Source organism: Solanum verrucosum, unplaced genomic scaffold (genome assembly GCF_900185275.1).
Source record: "Solanum verrucosum unplaced genomic scaffold, falcon-dt-bn FXZP01000111.1, whole genome shotgun sequence".
Lineage (NCBI taxonomy): Eukaryota > Viridiplantae > Streptophyta > Magnoliopsida > Solanales > Solanaceae > Solanum > Solanum verrucosum.
Window position 1 is genome coordinate 260,876 of NW_026020099.1, and position 22,833 is coordinate 283,708.

At 37.5% G+C, this 22,833-nt stretch overlaps 1 non-coding gene across 1 annotated transcript; it reads right to left on the minus strand.

Moving 5' to 3' along the window:
- Nucleotides 1-15,696: 15,696 nt before the first annotated feature.
- Nucleotides 15,697-15,891, minus strand: LOC125824885 (U2 spliceosomal RNA). The gene has a single exon (XR_007442818.1). It is a non-coding gene; the product is annotated as a U2 spliceosomal RNA (small nuclear RNA).
- Nucleotides 15,892-22,833: the final 6,942 nt, after the last annotated feature.

Below are 22,833 nucleotides of genomic sequence, written 5' to 3' on the forward strand. Positions count from 1 at the left end.
TCAGGCAGTTCATATAAGTGATCATGATTCTGTCAATTTTGTCACACAAAACATAAACGAATTGACTAATTAATTATTAAACTACGATCTTGAAGGACAACCCTTTATCAGGTATCACTGCTACATTGGAAAACACTATAATAAACTGTAAAAGTAGTTTTCTATTTCTCATAACAAACAACAAAGTGTCATCTCATAAAATTTACATAGAATATAAAAAAGCATCACAATTTTACTTAATGATTTGATGAAAAAATGAGCAAAGAAAATGTAGAACTAACAAATCGAGGGTAAATTGTTACATACCTGTTTAATTTGTATCATTCGATGATGAAAGTTTTAATATCTATATATATTGGATGTTTAATGAGCAAAATTTAATATAAGTCCATCACTAGTTGATCGTTACTGTGAGTTTACCGTATTGTTAATACATTTCATTTGAGAGTTGTGTGTGTCTAGGGCCTTTTTATATTAGTTCTTATGTGTTTTTCTCATGTTTTCAGGAAATAAGTTCAGACGCAGAGATTTGAAGATTGAACTAAAAGACGTGTAGAAAAGGGCATGTACGAAGGCAACCTACGGACCGTAGGTCCAGTTATGCCCCGTAGATCATGGACGTCGATGGGCAGGCAAGGCATGGCTGAAGATCAGGGAATTCTCGACTAAGTGTGGAACCATGGTTGCAACTTACGGACATTAGATTGATCTACTGACCGTACTTTTGCCCCGTAAAATGTGATAGAAATTTGGTTCTAGCACCTGATGCTGAAAAGTCTAAGTATGGAGCTACAGAGAGGAGTTATGGATCGTAGATTGACTTACGATTCGTACTATTGAACCGTCGAATATGATAGAAGTTTGGAAGATTTTGAAGATTCAAAATTTGCCCAAGTCTTGAGCCACGGAAAGGATCTACGGACCGTTGATAGACTTACGAACCGTAGGTCAGTGTCATAAATTGAATACGCGTCCTGGAAACTTTATTTTCTTATTTCGTTTCCTTTTTAGTTAGGACTTGTTATTCTATAAATAGGGTATGTAAACCTCGTTTTAGGGAGTTAGACATTATTACTTTAGTTCTACTTTATGACTTTGGATTTATTGCAAACCTAGAAATTCTTGATCTCATAATTTGGTTTTGAAGGTTTTGGTTTTGAAATTCAAGTGCAAATTCTGAGTTTGTTATTCTCAATTACGTAAGTTCATAATTCTTTCATCTAAAACAATGAATTGTGTTCATATGCTTTTGGGTAACTAAACTCCATAACTAAGGTTGTGGGAACCATGAGTGATTAACAAAGTATGAATAGTAAATAAGCAATTCTTGAATAGTGTTTTGCATGCATTGATAATTCTTTGGTTTAAAAGTCTTTTTAACGGTGCCCAACGTTAGAACTCGCCTTGTTACTACTTGCCGAACCAAGGAGGTAATTAACAAGAAAAGAATTATCAACATAGATTTAGTGTGATATTATCTAATAGTCTAGTGTCGATTGGTGCAAAGTAATAACTAAGCCAAACATCGATGTGATGTCTATTATGAGGTAAAGGTAAGGTTTACAAAATTATACACACGTAGCCGGACCAAGGTGCGGAGTGAAATTCACTAGATGCCGGACCAAGGATTTAGAGATACCTAGCTTTGCACTTTTCATGTAGTACACTAGGAAATGATTGCTATTACTAGGATTACTATGTTATGAGCTTGTGGGGAACACGTATACCCTAGTTAATTCTCACATCTTGATAACAACCAAAATTGACTTTTGTTTACTGATTACTTACTAAATTCTTACAATTTGTTTCACAAATCTCCCCCCTCCCCTTTAATTACTTGTTTCTAGAAGAAATTTGACTAAATGAATATAATTGTTGGCTAAATTTAAGTCTAGACCATTTTCCTTGTTGGATCGACCCCAACCAACAAGTTGTGTTCTGTACGTGATAACGATCGCTTATGCTTCTTTAAGGAGGTGTAATTTTATCGTATCTAATTTTGGTACCGCTGCCAGGGAATTGGGGTTTTAGATTTATTTTAACTACATTATTGAACTTTAGTTAAATATTTCCTAATTTTACTATTTTTTTGGTTTTTATCTATCTCAGGTTCTGACTCTAGTGTATGCCAAGTACACGGAGCCAGGGTGAACCACTTACTCCTTACGATCCAGACTTGAACCGAACTTTGCGAAGAATGAACAATCAATGAGTTCAAGTTAATCCTATCGGAGGCCATCTAGGTGATGAAGTTGAGTTGCAACCTCCGAGGATAGTTGGTGGGGACAACCAGGTTCCAGCTGGAAATCAATTGGGAGGTACATTGAGGGTGCATGGTCTACCAGGCCCACGACTGCATGACAACTATAGGGGCAACGTCAATATTGCTAACTCTGATGGACCTCTTGTCCTACCCCCTTTACCTCCGGGGCACACATTTGTAGTGACTAGTAGCTTGATGCAGATGCTTACAACAAATGGCTTGTTCTCGGGGTTGCGATCGGAGGACCCACATGCTCACATACCCAAGCTAAGGGTGGTTTGCAAGAGTTGTGTAGCTCGACCAATCTTGGATATGGATGTTATCGACTTGCGAGTGTTCCCTCTATCCCTGACAAGCGGTGCTGCTGTATGGTTCACTGAGCTTTCTTATAACTTAATCTATACATGGGACTAATAGAATGATGTGTTCTTAGCATGATATTATCCAGTGTCCAAGAAGCTCAATCACAAAGATAAGGTCAACAATTTTGTGGCATTACTTGGAGAGTCTGCGAGTAGCTCTTAGGATAGATTCACTGCATTCATAAGAGGTGTTCCGAATCACCGTATTGATGATAAGTCGCTGAAGAAATATTTCTATCGAGGTCAGGATGATAACAATAAAGCAGTGCTTGATACTATTGTTGGAGGTTCATATGGTGAGTGCACATACACACAAATTGCAAAAAAAATGGAGAAGATCTCTGGTAACAATAAAGAATGGAGCACTACGAGGTCAGATACTGGGAGAAATACATTTGTTGTTCATGCTACAAACAACCAGTCTGTGGATGAGATTCGTGAGGAGATGGCTCAGATGAGGACCTAGTTGGGGTTGGTATTGAAGCATGTGAGCGGAGGTGCGGAAAAGGTAAATGATGTGAACTACTTGACTAGAACTCCACCACTAGTTGCAGAGTGTTACTATGAAGAGGATGCTTATGCGGTGAATGATCAGACAGGGATGTTTTGACCAAACTCCCAAGGATCCAATACGGACAAGTGGCGACAAGGTCAAGGAAACCAAGGTCAGAACTATGGCATTTACAACCGAGAGGGTCAATATTTCTGGGATGGGAACTTCAATCACGACAACAAATATGGCAACATAAATGATCGGGTTGGACATTATGTTACCCCTCAAAATTGGGAATATGGTACTAGGGAAGCTGGACGAAATATGGGGCATATTGAAGATATGATGCAGAAGATGATGGGAAGGTTTGATGCAACTGATGAGAGTGTGAAGGACATGAGAAATGACTTGCCTGTATTGGTTAAAAGGTTGATGCCCATGCAGTCTCAATAAAGCATCTAGAGAAGCAGATGACTCAGTTGTCTACTACAATAAACCCACGTCAACATGGCACTCTTCCTAGCAACACCATCCAGAATCCAAAGAATGATGGTCATTGTATGGCAGTTACTACTCGAGGGGTAAGCAAACCATTGATCCACCTATGCCGTATGTGGTGGATGTTGAGATTAGAAAAGAATATGGTGTGGCAGAGGTTAGAGAAGAGTATGAGAATACGACAAAGAAAGAAGCGGAGATATCTCAGAAAGTGGTCCCCATCCCTAGACCTCCCCCACCTTTTCCATAAAGGTTAGTGAAGAAGACAAAAGATGGTAAATATCCCAGGTTTATTACTGTGTTGAAGTCATTTTCCATCAATGTTTCGTTGATAGAAGCTTTGGAACAAATGCCTGGGTATGCGAAGTTTGTGAAAGATATGGTGACAAAAAAGATCTGTGAGTTTTAAAGATGATGAGAGATTGCAACATTGTAGCTCTATTGCTACAAGTCACTTGTGCAGAAGAAGGAAGATCCAGGTGCTTTCACGATTCCATTTACTATAGGGTTGTTACACTTTGCTAAGGCATTGTGTGATCTAGGTGCTAGCATCAACCTCATGCCATTGTCTATTTATAAAAAGTTGGGTCTAGGGGATCCAAAGCCTACTATGATGTTGTTTCTTATGGCCGATCGAACCGTGAAAAGGCACATTGGTGTACTCCATGATGTGTGCTCATGAAAGTGGAGTTGTTCATCTTTCCGGCGAATTTTGTGATTCTTGACTGTGAGGTTGATTTTGAGGTTCCGATCCTTTGGAGACCATTCCTTACCACATGGTATGCGTTGGTTGATATGGAGAAGGGGCAGATGAAGTTCAAACTAAACAATAAAGAAGCAACTTTCAATATGTGTAGGTCCATGAAGCAGAGTGGTGAACTCCCAACGGTATCTTCTATAACTTACCGAGTTGAGAGTGAAACCGAAATGCAAATTGAAGAGCGACTAGGTGTTGAGGCACTAGCACAGTTATGATGAATTTCATTAGTGATGGTATTGAAGAGTACAACGAGTTGGTAGCTGCACTCGATAGGTGCGAATATCGATCAAAACCAAAGAAATATGAGTTAGACATGAAGAATCGTGAGTTCCCACCCGTGAGACCATTTATTGGGGAGGCATCGAAATTGGAGCTTAAGGCTCACCACCGCATTTGAGGTATGTATTCTTGGGAAAGGATGATACTTTACCAGTAATCATTACGACAGATTTGAATGGGCGACAAGTAGAGTGTTTGGTTTCTTTGTTAAAGAGTTTCAAGTGAGCTATTGGGTGGACTATTGTGGATATTATTGGGATCCCTCCCGGTATTTGTTCTCATAAAATCCAACTCATGCCAGATCACAAACCTAGTATCGAGCACCAAAGAAGATTAAATCTACCTATGCAAGAGGTATTTAAAAAGGAGATCATCAAGTGGTTTGATGCTCGAGTTATCTATCCCATTGCAAATAGTAGTTGGGTGTATCCTGTTCAATGTGGTCCCAAGAAAGGTGGGATTACTATGGTTCCTAATGAGAGAAACAAAGTTGTTCTAATGCGGCCCGTGACTGGATGGAGAGTTTGCATGGACTACCGGAAGCTAAATGCTTGCAAATAAAAGAATCATTTCCCTATGTCATTCATGAATCAGATGTTGGGTAGACTTGCTGGTAAGGGTTGGTGTTGTTTTCTTGATGGTTATTCGGGCTACAATCAGATTTCTATAGCTCCGGAGGACCAAGAGAAGACCACCTTCACTTGCCCATATGGGACTTTCACTTTCAATCCGATGTCATTTGGGTTGTGCAATGCTCCAGCGACCTTCTAGTGTTGTATGATGTCGATATTTTCTTATATGGTGGAGGAAACTATTGAGGTATTTATGGATGATTTCTCTATGGTAGGTGACTCTTTTAATCGATGTCTGAATCATTTGGCTGAGGTGCTTAAAAGGTGTGAAAAATGCAATCTGGTGCTAAATAGGGAGAAGTGCCATTTTATGGTGAAATAAGGGATTGCTTTAGGTCATCGGATTTCTGAGAAGGGCATTGAATTAGATAAAGCGAAAGTTGAGGTAATAGAAAAACATCCTCCACCTATCTTTGTAAAAGGTGTTAGGAGTTTTCTTGGGCATGCATGTTTTTATAGGAGGTTCATCAAAGATTTCTCAAAAATTGCACATCCTTTGTGCAAACTGCTCGAGAAGGAGCGTAAGTTCTATTTTGATGATGCTTGTCTAAGAGCATTTGGAGAGTTGAAGGAGAAGTTAATTACTGCACCTATCGCCTATCATTATTTCACCGAATTGGGGACAACCGTTTGAGGTAATGTGTGATGCGACTGGAGTGGCGCTTTGTGTGGTATTGGGACAGAGGCGAGAGAAAATTCTCCATCATATTTACTATGCTAGAAATTCTCTAAATGTGGCCCAAAAGAACTATACGGTAACTGAACAAGAGCTTCTTGAGGTGTTTTACGCATTCGAAAAATTTTGATCCTACCTGCTTGGTACTAAGGTCATAGTGCATACTGACCATTTTACATTGAGGTATTTGATGGCGAAGAAGGATGCAAAACTGAGGTTGATTAGATGGGTATTGTTGCTGCAATAATTTGATTTTGTGGTAAAAGATAGAAAGGGACCGAAAATCAATTTGCCGATCACTTGTCCAGATTAAAGGAAGAGGCTATGCTAAAGTTTGGTGATAGGGCTGAAATTAATGATGCTTTTCCGGATGAACAGGTATTAGCTACTTCTCATGATCTGATTCCATGGTTCGTAGACTTTGCTAATTATTTGGCAAGCGATTTGGTGGCCCCGGACTTGTCTTTTCACCAAAAGAAAAAGTTTATGCATGATCTAAAAAAATTCTTTTGGGATGAGCCTTACTTGTATCGTAGTTGTGTTATTGGGATTATACGTCATTGTGTGCCTGAGGTTGAGATGTTGAGTGTACTTGAAGCATGCCATTCATCGCCTGTTGGTGGGAATCATAGTGCTATTCGGACTGCGCATAAGATTTTGCAGTGTGGGTACTACTAGCCTACCATCCACAAAGATGCTCATTATTTCGCCAAGTCTTGTGATCGTTGCCAAATAGAAGGAGGGATTTCAAAGAGGTAAGAGCTTCCTATGAATCCTATATTGGTGATGGAGTTGTTTGATGTATGGGGCATTGATTTTATGGGTCCATTTGTGAGTTTACATGGGATGAAGTATATTCTTGTTGCGGTTGATTATGTATCTAAGTGGGTCGAAGCATTTGCTTTCCCTAACAATGAAGGTAAAAGTATCATCGCATTTTTGAAAAAGAATATCTTCTCCAGATTTGGTACGACGAGAGCGATTATCAGTGATGGAGGTTCCCACTTTTGTAATAAGTTGTTCAAGGCACTACTTGAGAAATATGGCGTTCCCCACAATGTAGCCACTCTTTACCATCCGCAACTAGTGGGCAAGTTGAAGTGTCCAACAGAGAGATCAAACAAATTTTGGCGAAGACTGTGAATGCTATTATAATAGATTGGTCAAGGAAGCTTGATGATGCTGAATGGGTCTATCGCACCGCATACAAGACTCCCATAGGTATGTCTCCTTACTAACTTGTTTATGGGAAGTGTTGCCATTTACTGGTAGAGCTAGAGCATAAAGCTTTGTGGGTGATGAAGAAGCTAAATGTGGTATTGGGACAGAGACGAGAGAAAATTCTCCATCGTATTTGCTATGCTACAAAATCTCTAAATATGGCCCAAAAGAACTATACGGTAACTGAACAAGAGCTTATTGAGGTGTTTTACGCATTCAAAATTTTTTGATCCTACCTGCTTGGTATTAAGGTCATAGTGCATACTGACCATTCTACATTGAGGTATACGATCGCGAAGAAGGATGCAATACCGAGGTTGATTAGATGGGTATTATTGCTGCAATAGTTTGATTTTGTGGTAAAAGATAGAAAGTGGACCGAAAATCAATTTGCCGATCACTTGTCCAGATTAGAGGAAGAGGCTATGCTAAAGTTTGGTGATAGGGCTGAAATTAATGATGCTTTTTCGGATGAGCAGGTATTAGCTGCTTCTCATGATCTGATTCCATGGTTCGCAGACTTTGCTAATTATTTGGCAAGCGATTTGGTGCCCCCGGACTTGTCTTTTCACCAAAGGAAAAAGTTTATGCATGATCTAAAGAAATATTTTTGGGATGAGCCTTACTTGTATCGTAGTTGTGTTATTGGGATTATTCGCCATTCTGTGCCCGAGGTTAAGATGTTGAGTGTACTTGTAGCATGCCATTCATCGCCTGTTGGTGGGAATCATAGTGCTATTCGGACTGCGCATAAGATTTTGCAGTGTGGTACTACTAGCCTACCATCCACCAAGATGCTCATTATTTCGCCAAGTCTTGTGAACGTTGCCAAATAGAAGGAGGGATTTCAAAGAGGCAAGAGCTTCCTATGAATCCTATATTGGTGATAGAGTTGTTTGATGTGTGGGGCATTGATTTTATGGGTCCATTTGTGAGTTCACATGGGATGAAGTATATTCTTGTTGCGGTTGATTATGTATCGAAGTGGGTCGAAGCGGTTGTTTTCCCTTACAATGAAGTTAAAGGTGTCATCGCATTTTTTAAAAGAATATCTTCTCCAGATTTGGTACACCGAGGGAGATTATCAGTGATGGAGGTTCCCACTTTTGGAATAAGTTGTTCAAGACGCTACTTGAGAAATATGGTGTCCCCCACAATGTAGCCACTCCTTACCATCCGCAACTAGTGGGCAAGTTGAAGTGTCCAACAGAGAGATCAAACAGATTTTGGCGAAGACTGTGAATGTTAATAGAACAGATTGGTCAAGAAAGCTTGATGATGTTCAATGGGTCTATCGCACCGCATATATGTCTCCTTACCAACTTGTATATGGGAAGTGTTGCCATTTACTGGTAGAGTTAGAGCATAAAGCTTTGTGGGTGATGAAGAAGCTAAATGTGGTATTGGGACAGAGGCGAGAGAAAATTCTCCATCGTATTTACTATGCTAGAAAATCTCTCAATGTGACGCAAAAGAACTATACGGTAACTGAACAAGAGCTTCTTGAGGTGTTTTACACATTCGAAATTTTTTTATCCTACCTGCTTGGTACTTAGGTCATAGTGCATACTGACCATTCTACATTGAGGTATTTGATCGCGAAGAAGGATGCAAAACCGAGGTTGATTAGATGGGTATTGTTGCTGCAATAGTTTGATTTTCTGGTAAAAGATAGAAAGGGGACCGAAAATCAATTTGCCGATCACTTGTCCAGATTAGAGGAAGAGGCTATGCCAAAGTTTGGTTCCTGTAGGCAACATTACTTAATTTGGGTCATTGTGGATAGATTGACTAAATCAGCCTATTTCCTTCCCGTCAAGGTTTCTTATTCGGAGGAAGATTATGCTAAGTTGTACATTAAGGAGATTGTAAAGTTGCATGGGGCACCGTTGTCGATTATTTTGGATAAAGGTGCCTAATTTACTTCCCCTTTCTAATGTGGGCTTGGTACTTAAGTGAAACTTGGTACCACATTTCACCCTCAAACGGATGGTCAAGTGGAACGCACCATCCAAACCTCAGGGGACATGTTGAGAGCGTGTGTCATTGACTTCAAAGGTAATTGGGATGGCCACCTACCTTTGATAGAATTTACCTACAACAATAGCTACCACTTGAGTATTGCTATGGCATCCTTTGAAGCACTTTATGGTAGAAGATGTCGATCTCCGGTTGGGTGGTTTGAAGTGGGTGAATTGGCTCTTCTTGGTCCCGAGGTAGTCTATGACGCTATGGAAAAAGTTCGACTTATGAGGGATAGGTTGAAAACGGCTCATAATCTTATGCCGATAATAGAAAGAGGGATCTTGAATTTGAAGTAGGTGCTTGGGTCTACTTGAAGATCTCACCCATGAAAGGTGTGATGAGGTTTGGTAAGAAGGGGAAACTTAGCCCCCGGTATGTTGGTCATTACGAGATCTTGAACCGTGTTGGAAAGGTCGCTTATGAGTTGAAATTTCCCATTAAATTGGCCCCGATTCACCCGGTGTTCCATATTTCTATGTTAAAGAAGTGTATAGGTGACCTGGTGTCCATTCTCCCTCTAGAAGGTTTAGGGGTGAATGAGAACCTTTCTTATGAAGAGGTTCCGGTAGATATCTTAGATCGTCAAGTTAAGAAATTGAGGAATAAAGAGGTTGCCTCCGTAAAAGTCCTATGAAGAAATCACCTAGTTGAGGGTGCAACATGGGAGGCCGAGGTCGACCTAAAGTCCCGCTACCCTCATCTTTTTCCTCCTACTCCTAGCCAAAGTTGAGGTTAGTAGTCTATCTTAATTTGGTATAAATTGAAAATCTTGTGTGTTGATGATTATGACATGATTTTCCATGTATGTGCATATTTTTGTGAAAATTCATGCTTAAGTTGTATTTTGAGTTTTCATGAATTCTGTTTCTCATGGTTATAATTGCACCCATAGATGGTGTGTGATGTTGTCTTCATGAGAGTTGTAATGAGCATGCTTGATGTTGTCTTGTTAAAGAAATGTCTTGTTGATTGCTTAATATATCTGTTGATGCTCATTGAATATGGAAAAGGTAGTTCCACCTGTACTTATGTGAAGTAAAGAGTTTTGAGTATATTGATGTTGTGGATTAAATTCCTATATGACATAATGATATGATGTTGTTGATATGACTGGTTGTTGTGCTGCTAGTGTGAGTCATTGTCTCCCTAGAAGAAGTCCAAGTGACATTCGGGGACTAATGTTCCTAAGGGGGGGGGGGGAAATATTGTAACACCCCGGAAATTCTATGACTTAAGTTAGAGCCTCACCTTGTGAATAATGACTTAAAAATAGTTAAAATGATGTTTCTAAACCTAAATTAATGCAATTGACTTGGTTTGGAAGAGTAAAAGTCTAAACGTCAAGAAATGACCACGACGTCCGGAAACAAGAAAAGAATGTGTTCTAGTGTGTCCTTAGGTTTTGGTCAGGTTTGGGAGTGTCGTATTGTAAAAAAGGTTTAAATTAGGTAAATATATTTTCCTAGGGTCAAAACGTTCGAATAGGACTCCCCGAGGCCACCCTAAGGGGCCCCGAGGAGGACCCCAACCTTGGCCAAGCAAGCTGCCCAAGCTGCCAATGCAGCTTGCAAATTGCACTTCAAGGGAAGAAGTGCGCGTCGCAGACTAGCTCCCCCAAGGGGCAAAAATTTAGTTTGCGATGTGGTCGTGTCGCTGACTCTACTGTCTCGAAATTTAATTCCAAATATCTTCAGGGAACAGCTCCGCGTAGCGGACTAGTTCCGAGACAAAAATGCAGAATTTCATAAATCAATTTTTATTTCATTAAAGAGTCCAACTAAGTGAGAGGTAATTAGGGTAATTTGGGGGACGTGTATATAATAATTTTTAAGTCAATTTACCTCAGTTTTATCATTCAAACACAAAACCCCAAAGAACAAACCTAAAGTTCCTCCTTCTTTCTAATCTCTCTCTCTTCTCAAGAACTCCATTGAAGAAGATTGGAGCTTTAAATAGAAGACCAACTCTCCAAGGTTTCAACTCAGACTTTCGTGGTTAATTCGTCAATAATGTATAGTTTCTTATCACTCTTGGGATTCCTTTCCCCAAGAGGCCCCTTCAAGATGAATTTCTACACCTCCAATTTCTAGGTTTCAATCCAAAAACGACGGTCTTCTTTCTAAAGTGAAATTGATGTTATAAACTGACTTTTATTGATCTTATATGAACAATTATGGATGAATTTATGTTGCATTGGTAGTTTCTTGAAGAATTCCTCATGAGACCCATGTTTCTCCTTCTTTCCCAAATTCTAACCCGAGGTTGTGTTGGATATTAATTGAAGGCTATAAATTGAATGTGATGTTACGTAATTCATGTTTCAATGATGATTCTACCCTAGGTTATGTATAATTTCTATGAAATTAGGGTTGAGTCTTTGAATGAAGCCTTGAAGGCTATGAAGGGAATATGTCAATTGCTTATATTGATGTAGATTATGTTATTACTTCATAAATTACCTTATATTATGTATTGGTTATGAATTGTTTGGTAATTGAAGTATGAATGTCCCATAAAGGGCAAGAATGTATGAAGGTTGGTTTTTCATTGAAATCAAGTATGAAAGGTGAATTACTTAGATTGCAATGATGCTATGCCTACTGTGTTGTTGTGGTGTTGATGACCTAGTTTCCTCATCCTTAACCCTCTACACTTGAATTAGCTATGAAGTATGTATGTATTTTATGGTATGATTGCTATATGATTGAAAGGTAGTTCTCATGATTATGATGTAATGTAAAGTGAAAGGTTTACTCACTTGCTAAGTGTTTCTAAAGTGAAAGGATTGTTACTCACTTATGAACACATATGAGCTATTATGATAAGATGTCTACATAAAAGTCTAGTAAAGGCTAATGTTAACTTATGTGATGACTAAAGATGATTACAAAACGGAATTAGATTCTTAGCACCTAAAGAGAATGTAAATGAGATGGGGGTCTCACGTTAGTAAGTCCGGCTCCCCACATGGGTTTCCTCACATTTAGCATGTCCGGATTACCCACGGTATGTGTTGTCTCATGAGATGGAAACCCCCACGTTTAGTAAGTTAGGGTTTCTAGAAGCAATGTCCTTGACCCTTAACTATGTGCCCACATACGACTCTAGCTTAGTGGATCCACCTAGACAGCTATGTATGAATGGTTACATCTTAGGCAAGTGTTAACCCTCTCTTTTTGGTGTGGGAGTAGAACACCGGATTCCATGTAGCTCTCATGGTCTATGTCGGTTATTGCAATATTTCCCTAATGTAAAAGTAAATGAAGGTATGAAAGGTGTGAACTCTTACTAGAGCTTTCTTAAGGGTTTCTACATAGTGTAAAGGAGGGTATGGGACTTCTCTTGCACATTGCACCTGTGGGATCCTAAGAGATGATTGTAGTAGTGTTCTCTTATGATTATGATGATTATAACTTATGTATGTTGAAGTTATGTTATGTATGATCATTATGAACATGGTAAGTTATGCTGAAATATGATCGTATGAATAGATGTATGAAGTAGGTTGCTTAATGTGATACTTGGGTTTGAATAGGGTTATGGGATTCTATTCTTTGCATTGCACTAGTATTGCTTGGGTTGTCTACATGTTGGGATGATATTACGTTGGTTTGGACTATGATGCTTACTTTGTGTTCATATTGGATTTACTTGGTAAAAAGCATGTTTTGACTAAATGTCCTTTTATGCATAGTAGCCATACTTAGTACGTGTGTTGTTCTAACCCATATTTTCTCCCTTTTCCCCAAACATTTAGGTTTGGGCCATTGAGGATTCAAGCTTACTTCTCAAGACACTTGGAGTTGCTTCCCCAAGTTGGTGAGTCCTCAAGTCTGAGGACAAGACCCTATGATCTAGCTTCTATGTTTAGTTTTTTGCTTATGTTGAAAGACATTGTTGTACTTTCCTATTTCAAGACTTCTTATTGATGCTATTTCAAGACTTCTTATTGATGTAATGGCTAAGTCCCATTTTCGATACTTCTATGTCTAGTTGGTACATTGTGACGAAGTTAGATTCTATTTTTCATATATGAAGTGAAGTTGAACTTCCAAAGTAAAAGTTTTAAATTTTCCGTGATTTTATTCTATGATACATGTTATGACGAATGTGAAGGGCTTGTATAAGACCTCTTCGAGGTCGAATACGACGGTAACGACTAGGGGGTGCACTCGGGTCGTTACTTCTTGTTTATCTATTTATTATTTTGTACTCATTTGTTCGATAAACCCTCATGATCTGTAGGACTTATTAAATGGGAAAATACTCCCAACTAGGAATTTCTACGGTCTTAGGGCTCTAGAATTCTAATTAAGGGTGGAAAAAAATAAATCCATCCCTTAAAAGATGAATATATAATATCTAGAACTTAGAAAAGATTTTGGATGTCCACAAATATCTTGAACTAAATTTTTATTTTGAAATTCTGAGAATTGTTTTTGGATTTGTTCGAGCATAAACAGGTCTAATAGAGTGTTCTTACTACGGAAATTGTTTAAGTCCCAAATACTATCTATCTCAAAGCCTAGTTAACACTTCTTGGTTTGTACCTTTAAATTTAAACTTATCTAGCGTGATTTTTTTACACTCCCTTTAAGAAACATCCATTAGAAGGGATTTTTGACTCTTTTATCTTTATTAATGTGTTCAGATCATTTCTCTTCATCGAATGTTTTTTCTACATAAATGTAATCTTTTCATAATTGACACTTACGAAAAGAAGCATATGCGTCATCTTTTTACCTAGTTTTTATTTTTGTTTATCTCTAAGTCTGCATAGCAAATTCGATCCTAAGAGGAGTTCAATGAAAGAATCCTCCTTGGAGCGTGTCTTTATCATCCTTGGAGTCATTGATGTTTCTAAAATTGATAAATCCAAAACCACTATCAAGCGGATCAAAGTCTTGGAACAAAGGCATAAGGGCAATTACAACAATGTTAGGGGTAATATTACGCACAGAAAGAAGATTGTTTGATATTGTTCCTCTCGGCGACATCAATAAAACCCTAGAAAACTACTCAACACAAATAAAATTATTAGACTGACATTTGTGCAAATGAGAAAAGAGAGGAGATATTTTATTGATTGTGGTGGAGAAGAAAAGGCAATTAATAAGTGAAGGACAATAGACGTCAACTGTAAACATAGGAATATCCGAATCCAATTTTTTAACTTGTTATATGTTCTTCGGTTTTATCAATAAATAGATGAACTTAACCCTCTAGTTTATGATTATTTTCTTTTTTATTCATTAAGTGGTGGTATTAGTCATGAAAGGATTCAACCCATCGATCTTAAGAAAAGGAGAAGAAAATGCGATTAAAAGAGGAATATATCAGCGATACATAACTTGAAAGAGCTTGAAGGAAAAGTATTGAAACTGAGTGCATCAAGTTGAGAGTCACAAAGTTTCAGCAAGAGATACGAGTCTGAAGTCTAGAGAGACCAAAGGAAGCAAGAAGATTAAGAGATGATTAACATTAATATTAAACAATTAATTTAAGGATCGTGCGCCAAATTGGAGAATGTAAATTTCTATGGCCCACTTAATTATATTTTGGCTTAGTAATTAAAATAAGTTAAATACTAAACCTGTATGGGGAAGTTAACTAGTAGTTTTAAACTACCCATAGTGATGAGGAAGGTACCTAGTAAATTTAAACTACGCATAAAAATGGAGAACTTCTTGTTGCTTTAAAACTACCCATATTCACTACTAACAATGCTAGAACATGGGAATAACCTCTAAAACTCTCCAGACTAAAATGGGTCCTCTCTCTGCCATTAAGTTTAATCTTATCCCTCAAAACTATTCTAATAGTGTAAGGCAAGGGAGAGAAACAACTTCTAAAGATCAATTAAGAGAATACTTCAGCTCAATTCAACTGATGATTCTCGAATAACACTATAGCTTATTCGGGTGTATATTCTTGATTGAATTATTAATTGTATGTGGAAATTATGTAGTTCTACGGTTGTGAATAATTGATAGAATTTATGAATGATTAGATCATTTATATTTTTACAATCCCTTATATCCTGACATATGTTAGACACACGGAGTGAAGGATGGGACTCACATTGTGAATGCTAGACAAATTGTATCTTATTTTACCTTAATCTCTGTGTTTGTGCTTTTTCCATTACTAATTTCGCAAACTACACATGTTTCATTTTTGCAACACATACAGATATCCAATAATGGTTGTTGATGCTACAAGCAAATTAGTTTTTTCCTCGAGTGATCATCAAGTGACATAAATAACTGATGATTCATATTGTCTACCAACTTAATTTTCTTGGCAATTAAACAAAGATTGCTGGGATGCATATGTTTTAGGTGGAGAGATGTTGCCTTTAATTTCCATGTGATTTTTGTGCAACTTACACACAACTATAAGTATAAATCATTGGTAACGAGTAACAAAAAGATTAGGTAATATTGCCATTTCCATTCCCAGATGAAAAACAATTGGACTAGAATTGGTGGGGTACGCCAGGCTTGGGCTATAGTGCAACACCTAGGAGAGACGTAAAGGGCCCATATCGCAAGCTATCTGGATAGACCCTCCTCCTTAAAAATAAGTTAATATCACGTGAACTGATGGACCACATATCAAATATAAAACAGATAAGAACAGATAATACACTTTATCTTAGCCAAAAGGCCAAAAAAGGTATGCGTTAACAGGTTAACATGCATCCATTTATGTAGCACCTTTCAGCTCTTTACGTATTAGCTTTGTCCAATTTGAAACAAGGAAATTTTGTATGCTTCATAGATATCAACATGACATTGCCAGTACTTTTTGACATGATATTTTATAAAATAATCAACCATTACTTTGCTAGTATTTTTCATGGTTTCTAAAAATAGACTTTTAAAATTATCTTTCATTGTAGAAGCGCAAGACAAAATTGAGTATATTTTTTTCATTTTATGTATTTGTTCTTTAAGACTACAAATAACTCAAATATGTAAAAACGACACATAAATATATAACGTTCAATGAAGAGAAATGATATCTCAAGACATAAATAAGGATAAAATAGTCAAAAATAATTTCTCATGGATGGTTCTTAAGTTGTGGAAAAAAAATCACGCGAGATAATTTTACTTGTAGGGGTAGAAAAAAGAACTATTATCTAGGCTTAGAGAAAGATAGTAATTGGGACAGGTCACTTTCCATAATAAGAACCCTATGTTTAGACCAATTTATGCTCAAAAAATAATTTCACCTCAAGATATTTGAGGACTGCCAAAAACTTTTTCAATTTTCAACAATTATAATTCATTTGTTTAAGGTATGGATGGATTTATTTCACCCTTCATAATAGGTCTCGAGCCCTAAGACAATAGAAATTCCTAGTGGGGGCATTTTCTCTTCAATAAGTCCTACACGTTATGATGATTAATTGAGCCAATGAGTTCGAAATACTAAATGGTTAAACAAGAATTAAGGAAACAAAAAGAATAGAGAAACAACAGAAAGTTAAACCAAGAGAAACTTTAATTCAAAAATTCAATACAGAACACCACTAAAACATATGGTTCCATGAGCTACCCCAGCATCTTCATGTCTTCCAAGATAAAGCTACCTAACAACATATATCCTAGATTGTGGCTCAACAATAACATCCCATGCAGGCATACTAGCAGGCGCTCCTGCAGTTCCTACCACACTTCTTCATGGCTGAAAATTACTTAAACTTGTAATAAGGTCATTTGTTAAAAAGTAACTTGCTTGGTCAACCTGAGAGGATGTTATCTCGTGTGCATCAACGTATCGAGGTAGATAAGACTCTGGTGGTAGGGATGTGCCACTAGATGAAAACTTTAGAACAACAACATAGAGACATGCCGGACCATCAACTTTGAAAACCTTCCTAATGAAGTCTGACGGTGCCACCAAGAACATGTTGGTTCATCACCAAGTTTCACAACCCCAAGGCGATCTCTTGAACTCAATTAACTCAAAAAATCTACCAATGAGGAAAAATATTTGTCAGTATTAGGCAAGAAGAATACAATGGTTAACCTGGCAACAACCTCTTAATAGTGTTTAGTCAAATTGTCTAACCCCGCTTCGGTTGAGAAATTGATTACATCAGGGCTGCAAAAAGAAAAGTTTCAGCACTTGAATGTAGCTGACAAGATCCATACAAAATATTTAACTTTTATAAGAATGATTTATATTGTGGTAGTCAAAAGAAAGATCAAACATGCATATATTCTCTGCAAACAACTTTTCTTGACATAATTAGGAATGAGTTTCATAAAAAAAAATTGATAAGTCATACATACATCTCACATTCTATACTTTCCCCGATAGGAACATTGATAACACGACAAACAGATGTTCCATTTTTGGTGATAATAGCATACCATATATAGTCATGTCAAGAATAGTGTTGTCTTAGTGTTGTCCTAGAGAAATTCTTGCATCACCATTGTTTTCTTGATTGACTCTTCCAAGACCTGAAGGAACATTTCTACCAAATGGACCCAAACCATATTTTTCATCCAACACAGGATCTCGATCACTTGTTATATTTTGAGGACACGAACTACCATTTTCCCATTTGATCCTAGACCTTACTGTTTCCCTTCGAAGTTGGCTAGAACCAGTAATTACTGGTCTTGAAATAACATTGTTAAACCTTCTTTGCACATTCAAAGGTTTAGTTGGGATGTCGAAACCATAGCGTGGCAAACATCCACATATGTTGTCCTCAAATGTATCTGAACGTTTGCCATCTTATGGTTCTAACATCCATACTAGACCTTTTAGTATGCAAGGTTGGTTTCACATGTTATTTCAAGACCGATAACTATTGTTTATAGCCAACTTAAATTGGCAGCTTATAGATTTAGGATTGATGAGCCAAATGATAGTTTTTATCTTCATAAAATAACAAATGATCGAGGTCCTATGTTGGATGAACAATATCGTGTGGGTCCATTTGGAAACAATGTTACTGCAGGTCCTGTTGTAGTCAATAATGCAAATAATAATGATTCAAGAATTATCTTGGATAGAACCATTCTGGCCATTACTATATGTGGCTTGATATTATCACCAGGGATTGAACATCTTTGTGTCATGTATTCTTTGTTATTATCACGGAAAGTATAGAATCTGAGATGAAAGAATTATTTGACAAACTTTCTAATGAAACTCATTCCAAAATTGTGTCAAGAAAATTTTTTGGGTCAAAATGTATGCATCTTCGATATCTCTCTGGATAAGCAGAGTATATATAATTCTTATATAATTTAACTATTTTGTATGGATTTTGTCAGCTACATTCAAGTGCGGATATTTTTCTTTTTACAGGCCTGATGTTGTCAATTGCTCAGCCAAAACGGGGTTATACAAGTTGACTAAAATTATTCAGATGTTGTTTTCGGGGTTTAACATTTTCTTCTTCTTTTTGCAGGTCTGATGTGGCAAATGTTGATGATGGTCGTGGATATTTTTGTTGGTTGAATTGTTTCTCGGTTGGCTATAGGGATTATTAGGAATCTCTTGTTATAGGAATTTTTTAATTAATATTTGGTACTTGACTAAAATGAATATTGGTTCACTTGATATGAGTAACTTCTCACGAAAGGTCAATAACGATCCTTGAATTTGAGTTGTGATAGTGGAAGTTCATTTTTACCTCTTTTAACCATTGGCCAACATATAAATTGCCAAAATGGACATCAATTTGTCACGGACTTAGACTTTAACTAAACACTCCATGCGGCACTCAACAACTTACTCACGATTCTTTCACAATCGTGTAAGCTCAAGTGAGCCTTTTCAAACTTAGATCGCTAAGAGAATGAAGAAAGACACAAGAGAGTTTGTAAGAAGACTTTTGTATTACTATGAGATTACTTGTTTTTGGTTGGTTGATTTACAAATGGATGCAGCTCTATTTATACTACTAACTTAGGGGATAAAGTGTAAATCATAATTGTTACATAAGTACCTAAACATTTACGAACAAACCCTTCTCATAGAATTTTCTACATGCCCAGAATATCATGTGGATTTTTAAGAATTCTTCTTAGATATTCTAGAGTCTTTGCAAGAAGTTCTTCATGGCTCTACCACTATGTTTTTAATCACACTCTCAATGGTGGTTTTGAACGCCACTCCCCCGTCTAAAGATCCATCATGAGTTGCATGGCCAATAGTTGAGCTCTTCCTTCTATCTTTGGTATCTTAATTAAGGGAACCATACATGATCCTTCTTGATCCATGAAAAGAGTCGTTGGAGGTAAGAATCGATCATCTTGTGACATTTTTGGAAGAACTCTTTCACAAGAATTATGTCAAAGATATCTAAAAGAGGCTCGACAGTAAAGTGTGTTTTACCTTGCCACATGTCTAGTGTAATGCTTACTCCATGAGAAACTCAGTATACGAAAGTCGGAGGTGTATGACTGTCTTGAGGTGGGTATTACTTGGATTGTAACTCAACCACAACTTTTTTATTGCATTTTTGGACTTGATGTTAGCCTCTGCACCTATGTCGACCATAGCACGAGTGGGTCATCCATTGATCATGATGTCTACATATTGTGCACCATATTCTTTCGACTTCTCTGATTTCTTTGTGATAGCTCTGCATAATTCAACTGCCCAACTATGATGCGTCTGAACCTTGCCATGGTTCTTATACATATTTCTTCTTCCATTCCTCTAATATGTCACCAATGTTCTTTAGTCCAGGGCATCTCTCATAGTCATGCAACTCATCGTATATGTATCAACCATTTCTCATTATAGTTTATGTCTTCCTGTCAACATGACTTTGACGTCCAAAGTTCTTTTTTTATCATACTTATATGTGTCATGATTCTTGGGATATGGTTGTTGCTCCACACTTTAACAATGATAACCCCCACCTTGGTCATTAGTATCTCTCATCTCCTCTCATTTTCCTTTGTCATGCTTAAAACTATCAAAGCTTTGGATTGCGTGATGGCTTCATCAATCATCCTAACTTTTCGGCGCTCCAACTCTGTTCTAGCCCAATTTTGTAGCATATCCATGAAGTTAAACAACATATCATCATCCATGAGGTTGGGAATATGAAGCTTCAGAGTGGTGAACTCTTTCACATATGCTTGTATGTTACATATCTGCTTCAACTCCCTAAACTTGTGCTTTGCCTCATAGATTACGTGTTGGGGAAGAAAGTTTTCTTTAACTCTACTTGGAGTTTCTCCCATATTATGATGGTGAAAAGCCCGTTCCCTATCTCAGACTCCTTTCGCTTCCATTAAAGCATGTCCATCTGCGAAAGGTACAACACAACAGTGTTGATATTTTTTCTTTTCGCTCTTCACTTTGTTGCACTTGAAGTAGTTCTCCAAATTCCAAAGGAAATACTCTACCTCTTGTGTTTCACAAGCACCTTTGAACATCGGTGGCTTGGGAGCCTTAATATTAGCCTCCTTATCTCCATCAGACGTCACATATCCTTCATTTTCAGTTCCTCCCTTGAGCGTTTCAATCTAGGCATTCATGGTTTTGATGGTGCTTAATGAATTCATGAGCCGACACTCAAAGTAAGTGATGATTTCCTTCGTCTCATATTCTTCATGCCTATGCGCATATAACTCTTTCTGGATATTATCATTCTCGTCAAGGTGAAGTCCTCAAGAGTCTTTAACTTATAATCCACCCCGTTCAAGTTCCTTCCTACAATTTCCATAGTCTACCTTACCGTATCAACACTTGGAGTCCACTCCATTCACTGTGTAATGTCTATAGGCTGCTACCCACGTTCATCATCACTCGCCTCAGTGGCCCAAGGTGAGTGGGATGTTAGTGCATCACTTTCTATAGGGTCCGACACTTAAGATACTTCCTCCCATTTTGGGGCTTCATTCCACCATCATACCTGAAGTTGGTGGTGCTAGCAACATTAATGTCTCTCTAAGTTACCATTCCCCTATTATCAACCTTTGCTCTAATACAACTTTTTCATGGACAAAGACTTTAACTAAGCACTATGTGCGGCGCTCGACAATTTAATCAATAATTATTTCACGATCTTGGAAGCTCAAGTAAGCCTTTTAAGAAATAGATCACTAAGATAATGAAGAAAGCTACAAGAGAGTTTCTGAGGAGACTTTCGTATTGCTTGGAAGATTGCTTGCATTTCCTTGGTTAATTTAGAAATGGATGCCCCTCTATGTATACTACTATCTTAGGGAAAAAAATTTTAAATCATAATTGGTACATAAGTCCCTGTATATTTAGAAATAAACCCTTCTTCTACCATTCTATGCATGCGTAGAATATTCTAAGGCTTTTCAAGAATTCTTCCTAGATATTCTAGAGTCTTTCCAAGAATTTCTTCATAGATCTAGAATGTTCCCATAAATGCTAGCATACTTCTGCTTCCAAATTGATAGCATTATGCCATGTGGTGCTTACGTGGCTTGAGGCGGTGGCGCGTCATGAGACAATGCTTTATAAAACAAACAAAAGTCAAAGAACATCTCTTATTATATAAAAAAACAGAATGTCCAAGAAACAAATGTCTTTGATTTAAAAGAAAGCAAACATAAATTAGACAGTTAAATTTGTCCATTTATTGATATAACTAGAGCAGTTGTGACCAGTTATATCTTTGGATTCACATAGTCCTATGTTTACAACTGATGCCTATTGTGAATTATCCTTCTTCTATAAAATTATAAAACACAAAGAAGGAAACATCATTTAAAATACTTCACTTACTTAATTGCCTTTTCTTTTCCGCCGCAATCAACAACTTATTTTCTTTCTTTTCTCATTTGCCCAAATCTCAGTTTGATAGTTTTGTTTGTGTTAACTAATTTTGTAGGGTTTTGTTTATGGCGTCGAGAGAAACACAATCAAACATTCTTCAATGGGTCAGTAATATTACCAATGATGTTACTGATGTTGGACTAATGTCTTTGATCTAGAACTTTGGCCCGGTTGATAGAGTAACCACATATACCTCTCGTGGGTTCAATTTTATCAATTCTAGAAATATTAACGACACCAAGGAGGCTAAAGATGCACTCCAAGGATCCTTATTTCATGGCAATCCTCTTAGGATCGAATTCGCTAAGCCGGTTTGTGTTTTTGTTTATCTCTAAACCAGCTAAGAGAATTCGATCCTAAGAGGATTTCCATGAAAGAAGAATCCTTGAAGCACGTCTTTAGTCTTCTTGGAGTCTTTGATGTTTCTAAAATTGATAAATCCAAAACCAATAGAGATATATGTTGTTACACTATCAAGCGGATCAAAGTTGTGGAACAAAGACATTAGGGCAGCATGGATAATGTCAGGGGTAAGTTTACCTACCCATAAAAGATTGTTTGATGGTGTTTCTCTCAACGCCATTAATAAAACTCTAGAAAACTATTCAACACTGTCACGCCCCAAACTCAAGGGGCGCAACTGACTCCTAAAGTCAAAACTTAGGCCTGAGCCGACCCTGCTGAACCATTTGCTACTAGCGCATGGCAGTCATATGCAATTAAGAAAACAAACAAGTATATCTCGGCTTAAAACTAAGCCCTCGGCCGGCAAGGCCCCTGTCAACAGATCTACAAAAGAACCAGCTACTCCCAAGAGTTCATA